The sequence below is a fragment of the Plecotus auritus genome, assembly GCF_963455305.1.
Source record: "Plecotus auritus genome assembly, chromosome: 7".
NCBI lineage: Eukaryota > Metazoa > Chordata > Mammalia > Chiroptera > Vespertilionidae > Plecotus > Plecotus auritus.
Window position 1 is genome coordinate 153,257,580 of NC_137774.1, and position 7,495 is coordinate 153,265,074.

The window sequence follows — 7,495 nt, forward strand, 5'->3', positions numbered from 1 at the left end:
ACTGGGAATCAAACTGTGACCTCCTAGTTCATAGGTCCTTGCTCAACCACTGAGCCATGCCAGCTGGGCTAAGTTCTTATATTTTTAAAGAGAGACCAGATCACTTAAATTTCTCCTTGGGCCATTTTATTAAGAGTTCAACTTGATAAATACTTGATGACATCCATTTTAAATCCCTTGCTTCCCTGACCCCAGTCCTCTGCTAACCAGAGAGCCTTCAGCCAGTCAAGCTATAGTTTTTAGAACTCACCAAATCCTTTTGACTATATTTTCAAATATTTATCAATTACCTCCTGTTTCAGTAACAAATTATGCCCAAACCCAGCAGGCTAAAATAACAACAGTGGGAGAGATCATCTTTGCTTCATAGTGTCTGGGCCTCAGCTGGGAAGACTTAAAGATGGAGTTTGGAATCATCATCAGGCATCTTTACTCATATGTCTGGCAGTTGATGGTGTGTGATTGGCTGGGATCTCAGCTGGACTGTCAGCTAGCACTTACAGGTGACTTTTCCCTGTGCTTCTCTATTTGGTGAGGGTCTGGGCTTCCTCACAGGATGTCAGATGGGCTCTGAAAACAAGTATCCTAAGTAGGTCAGATGGAAGCTGCATCACATTTTATGACCTAACCTCAGAGGTCCAAAGTGTCACTTCTCTGTAATTACAAGGGGAGGAAATATTGACCCACCTCTTGATGGAAGGAGTCTCCGAGTTGCATAGGGACTTCAGGTTGTGGGATGAGAGTTGTAGCAGCCACTTTTGGTAGTACATTTGGCCACATTTTCATTCCTCTCCTTTTCTGCAATGACTGTTTTAGGTCTGTGTCTCAACATCTTTTGCTGGGACTTTAAGGCCAATGGTCTGCTATCTGGTCTCCTCGCCTTCACACTAATGCTCTTCAAAGCCACCCTCCACAGATCTGGAAGGTGACCTTCCTAAAATGGAAATCTGCCCATAATTCCAGTGTTCCAAAGCTCTCAAGAGTCCTTACAGAAGAAAGGCCTTCAATCTGGCATGCAAGCTTTTCATGATCTGTTTGTTTCACTGTACAACCCATTTACATGGCACTCTACAACAAAAGTAAGCTTCTTGCAGTTTTCCCTCACTACGCACACGTCACATGCCTTTTCCATAGTGTCCCCCTCAATTATATTCTTCACAATCTACATCGTCCTCTACCTAATGCATTCCAATTTTCTACAAATAGGGTCAGGCATTACCTCCTCCACTGTTTGCAACCTGGTTTCAACTTCTATATTGTAATTCTCATATCTATCCAATTTGCCTCAATTTCCCATCTATTAAAAGGAAATATATTAACCAGTGTCACCCCACTACATTTAATAAAAAGGAAAAAAGGAAATGCAGTCCTGAACTCATAAGCTCTTATAAAAATTAAATGCATTTAAGACATGTAAATTTCTTACAACAATGCCCAGCATATGGGCACTGCTCAAAAGATATTAGGTATTATTATGATGATTATAAGCCATTTGCATCTTATATTTCTGGCAAACTGGAATAATTGTGGAAAATGTTTTGCCTCAGTGTCTTTGCCTTTGTTCTTTTCTGCATGGAATTCTCTACCCCTACCACTGTCTGGAGCCATTTTTCCTATTTCCAAATTCTATTTTAAATTCCACAAATTCTCAGGGAAGTCATCTGCAATGCTCTGGATGTTTGTGTCCCCCCCAAATTTATATGTTGAAACTAATGCCCAATGTGATGATATGAGGTGGTGGAGCCTTTGGGAGGTGTTTAGGTCATGAGGGTAGAGCCCTCATTAATAAGATTAGCGCTTTTATAAAAGAGACCTTAGAGACCAAGCTTTCCCCTTCCACTATGTGATGACTCAGAGAAAAGGTGGCTACCTATGAACCAGGCAATGGATTCTCACCAGACACTGAATCTCACCAGACCCTGTGCCATCATCTTGGATTTCCAAGCCTCCGGAACTGTGGGAAATGAATGTTTATTGTTTATAAGCCACCCATTCTCTGGTATTTTGTTTTAGCAGCTCAAACAGATGAAGTCAGCATCTTTCTTCTCCAATCTTTAAAACCCTCATAATTTTGTTTATATACCCTATTTAAATCTGCATGTTATATTTCTATATTAATTTGTTTAAATTTGTTATTTTTATGGAATCACTGGGGATAAGTATTACATCATACATCTTTATAACTTTAATTCCTAACATTTTGCCTTGCTTGGAGTAAACAGATATTTACTGCATTAAATTAGATAAGACAAAAAAATTCCTTTTGAAATATCAGAGATTTTGATATTATTAAACCAAGACAAGTGTATATTAAATTTGAAATTTAGATTTTCAGCCAAGGGGAACATTAAAAAAATAATTGGAGGACATGGTATTTGGGCTGGGTCTTGTAGGAAAAGTTCAGTTGGATTTGGTAAGCATTTGTTATTCCAGAGAAAAGAAGAAAGCAGAAAAGTTGTCCAGTGAATGCAACAATGTGAACATCCCTATTTGGTGGGGAAGGCCCAGGGTGTGTGGGTATGGAGAATAGAGTTTGGTTGGTTGAGATGTACTTTGGTGTAAGGGGAGGAATAAGGAAGGTGGAGCCCCGTGCTAAAGTCTTGAAATATTCTGCTTTTTTCTGTAGGCGATGTAAAGCCATTAACAAGTCTAGATGTGATCAAACTGAGTTAAGGGAAATTGCATGGGGAAAGAACCACCGAGGTGAACTGATTAGTAAAGGCATCTGATCTCAAATACTTTCTCCGTAAATGTTTAAAGAAAATCTAATTTGGATGTGGATATATTTGCTTTTCCACTGGCAGTCCTATTTTATAAGCTTGAAGTTGCTTTTTAGGTGAAGATTTTCAGTTACTCCCAACCCAGGTGGGAATCACTCCAGTAAATGACCCTGGGGCGACAGCTCCACACACCAATTACAATACTCGGGAGATTTCTGCACAGGGTCTGTGTCACGCTGATTTCAATTAACATACTTCTTAATTAGGAAGAAATACAGAGGTAAAGAGGGTGATACTTTTAATTTGTTGCTCCTTGTTTAGCTTTCTGTCCATTTGAGACATAAGATAGCATAGGTGGATGGAGAGCCAACATCATGATGAAATTCTTTGTGACAATTAAAATTGTTAGGTCAGATAAATTATATGCAGTTTAAAGTTTATTCCAGACTCCACATTTGCCTTGAAGAAATTGTGAAGTTGTTCTTTAAAAGCTATTTCTGTGGACTCTAAATGTCAAACTGTTATGGACAGTGTTCTAATTAAGCCAACATCATACATAGAAATTAGGTTCCTAATTCAGTTTCCAATAAAAAAGTCTGCAGTATAGTTACTCACCTCAAAAACAATAGAACAACAAAACCAAACAAGGGTTGCTGCATTGTGCCAACTGAACTTCAAGACACTGTGCCCTTGGGTATATATGTAATTTACCAATTGAGGGTTACTTTCAATATATAAACAGAGAATATTACTTCAGCCAAAGGGAAGTAATACCATGCTATGCCGGCCTTCTGATCTTTCCCAAAACTAGATAACCTGACCTAAACTAAAAAGCTCATGTGATTAAAAAAAAAAAAAGGAAATCATTGCTTCTTGAACTTAAACCTAATTATATTCACATAAGAAGGGAAGTGACTTGTAATTAAAATGGTAATAGAAAAGCATTTTTCTTCTCCTGTATCAACACCTTTGGTGCCCGAAGGAGGAAACAGTGACAGACTTTGAGACTGATGTTCTCTGTCTTTCACCATGCCTGGGTCACTTCCTTTGAAGGCAGAAGCCTTCTGGCCAAAAGATGTGAGAAGTTATGCCTTTGAGATTTATTTTCCTTCTCCGTATGTTGATCAAGCAGAGTTGGAAAAATACTATGGATGGTGTAGGTGCTGGAAAGTATACTCTTGGCATGGACAAGACCAGGATGGGCTTCTGCATAGATAGAGAAGATATCAACTCTCTTTGCATGACTGTAGTTCAGAATCTTATGGAGAGAAATAGCCTTTCTTATTATTGCATTGGGTGGCTAGAAATTGGAACAGAGACAATCATCGACAAATCAAAGTTGGTGAAGACTAATTTAACATAGCTTTTTTAGGAGACTGGGAACACAGATATAGAAGGAGTAGACACCACAAATGCCTGCTACAGAGGAATAGCCACTGTCTTCAATGCTGTGAAATAGATTGAGTCCAGTTCTTGGGATAGATGGTCTGACCTGGTAGTTGCAGGAGATATTGCTGTATATGTCACAGGAAATGCTCGACCTACAGGTGGAGTCAGAGCCATTGCTCTGTTCATTGGGCCAAATGCTCCTTTCATTTGTGAATGAGGACTTCCTGGGACACACATACAACATGCCTATGACTTTCATAAGCCTAATATGCTTTCCGAATATCTCATAGTAGAAGGGAAACTCTCCCTCTAGTGCTACCTCAGTGCATTAGACCACTGCTACTCTGTCTACCCCAAAAAGATCCTTGTCCAGTGGTAGAAAGAGGGACATGATAAAGATTTTGCTTTGAATGATTTCAGCTTCATGATCTTCCCTCCATCCTATTGTAAACTGGCTCAAAAATCTCTAGCTCAGATCATGCTGAATGACCAGCACAGAGATAAAAATAGTATCTAGAGTGGCCTGGAAGCCGTTGGGGGTATTAAATTAGAAGATGCCTACTTTGAGAGAGATGTGCAAAAGGCATTTATGAAGACTAGTTCTGAACTTTTAGTCAGAAAACAGAGGCGTCTTTGCTTGTATCAAATCAAAATGGAAATATGTGCATGTCCTCCATGGATGGCTGCCTTAGTTCTGTTCTCGCCCAGGACTTGCCTCAGCTGGCAGGAAAGAGGGTCAGCATGTCCTCTTATGGTGCTGGTTTGGCTGCCGCCTTCCCCTCCCTTAAAGTTACACAAGATGCCACTCCAGGGCCTGCTCTTGAGAAAATAATAGCAAGTTTTTGTGCTCTTAGATCAAAGCTTGACTCAAGCACTATCTTTGCTGAAAGCATGAAGGTGGAGGGGCACTCATCTCCTGGTCAAGTGTAGTCCCCAGCGTTCAATAGATTTACCCTTTGAGAGACCATGGTACCTGGCTAGAGGGGATGAAAAGCACAGGAGAATTTATGCCTGACCACCCTCTCCAAATGACGACACTTTTGGACGAAGGAATATGAATGTGCATTCAAGCCCAGTAGCTGAACATGTTCCCAGTCCTTCTAGGAAAGTGCCAAGACTCCAGGGAATGTCAGAAAAACCAGAGCAGCTGTCATCAGCAATGGGGGAGTGGTATTGAGAACTTCTGTGCAGGGAAGACCTGTGTGGGCCACATGGGGTTGGGTATGTATGGGAACGGTTAGAATGGGATGTCTGGAGACAATACTAAAGGGTTACATGTTGCTTAAAATTTTATGTGACTGACATGGAGCCTGGAAAACTATCATGTTCTTTGGAAAGTCTCTTAGCCTCCTATCCAGCCTTGGGCAAACTACGGCCCGCGGGCCGGATCCGGCTGTTCTATCTGGTTCTCTTGCTCTCCCCTCCGCTCCTTTACTTTGAATTTATATTAGTTCACACAAACACTCCATCCATGCTTTTGTTCCGGCCCTCCGGTCCAGTTTAAGAACCCATTGTGGCCCTTGAGTCAAAAAGTTTGCCCACCCCTGGTAGCCAATGCTTACTGTATTCCATGATGTTAATGGCGCTGCAAAACTTCCTATCTCTCTGGCCATTCGTATGCATGAAGCCTAGTTTTTAAATGTGGTTTGATGAGTCGTGTGATTCTGACAGAAAGAAGCAGAGATACTAGTCTTCAATTTTAGTTTTTTTGAATGTGTTATGCTTCCAACAAACAGGGTACTGAAAGTACCTGTGGTTTTTGAAAAAAGTTTCTAGTTCAAGGAATGTGCTCTTACATGTGATATACACAAAACCTGTTTGAAAATGTCAAGAAAAACATGTTCTTTTCTAAACTTTGTACATTCTGAAGAGAAAATTTAGGATGTTAAACCGGAATGTGGCTTTAAATCCAGGCAGCAGTGAGGAGTGATTGCAAAGGGCCTGAGTGGAGAGTCTGGCCCTGAGCAGGCCTGGGAGGGGCGGCCTGGTGCGTTTGCAGCTCTGAGTGTAGCTCTAGGTCTGTTCCTGAATCCATTCATGCTGGACTAGGCTGAAAAACTGAGAAGTTACTGGAACTTGTGTATGAGGAAGCTTGTTGCTACAACCATTTGTACCTTATTTTGAGTAATAAATAAACTATTTTTCTAGCTGCTCTTAAACATTTTAAAAAGAAGGACAGGGCCAAGGCACTAGGTTACTTCTGATGCTTCAGTGTTATAAATGTAACTGAAAGACTGACAACCTGACTTCATGTTATAAGGATTCTTTTCCTTTAAAAAATCTGTTTAATGAAAAGAAAAAGGTTATACCCAAGTTTTTACATAGTTTGATCAGCCAAAATGAGTTTTCCATTTAAGATCTGGAAGTAGAATCTATAAAACATTTTCTTAGACTCCCACCTTAAGAAAACCATCCCAAGATCTGAATAAGACTGGATAGACAGTTTTGTAGATATTTTTGGTATTGAACTATGACATGAGCCTTATAAATTGTTAAAGAGAGTTAGTTGGAACCAATGTACAAAAATTAAATTTTTAATATTTTATTTGCTGTTAAATTCTGTAACGTTTCAGTTATCTAAAATCAATGCACACAAATATGAAATGTAATGTTTCAAATGTTTCAAATTGCAAAGTAATATGTAATGCAATGTTTGTAAAATACTCTTGTCTAATATTAACTAATGGTATTTTGACTTGTAAAGTCATAATTTGTTAAAATGACTTCATTTTAACATCCACTGATATAGATTAATAATGGAAGTTCAGACTTAAAAGATTGATGGGAAAATGGTGCATGCAATAATTTTGCAAGTATTGGGAGTTCAGTATGCTTCAAAAAGAGTAATTTAACTTTTGGGTGTCAGCAATGGGTGGGCCTAGTAATACTACCACAGAATTAACTAGATACCTTATTAACAGTGAGGTGAATAACTCAGAATAAAATTTTAGGGAAATATTTTTTAAAAGAGCTTTAGAAGTACAGTGAAGCCATTGCTTTGTAATAACATGTTCAGCAAAGTTGGTAAGAGAGAAATTTTTACTAGAAGTTTTTTCAGGTATTAAACACAGATATCTGGAGGCAGGAGTCCGTAATCTAGGGTTTTATCTAATCTCCCTTTAATTAAAGAGGAGAAACACTTTTAATTTCAACAGAATCTGTGAAATGCTTTTATCATTTCATACACATTGCAATGAGACTATTATGGTTAAAGGACATTGGATTGTTCCTTTTTTAGGTCAATAACAATGCCTTCCATTTTATTGAATGTTTACCTTATGAAGGCTTCACATAAATTATCTTATGTATTCCCCACAAAGTAATGTGGTTGATATAATTACTCACATTTTACAGGTGAGGAAGCGGTGTTTAAACATGTTCAAAGA

The 7,495-nt window shown here is 39.0% G+C and overlaps 1 pseudogene across 1 annotated transcript; it reads left to right on the plus strand.

Annotated features, from left to right (window-relative positions):
- Positions 1-3,749: 3,749 nt before the first annotated feature.
- Positions 3,750-5,124, plus strand: LOC308253623 (hydroxymethylglutaryl-CoA synthase, cytoplasmic-like; annotated as a pseudogene). The gene has a single exon. The product of its transcript is annotated as a hydroxymethylglutaryl-CoA synthase, cytoplasmic-like (transcript).
- The last annotated feature ends 2,371 nt before the right edge of the window (positions 5,125-7,495 follow it).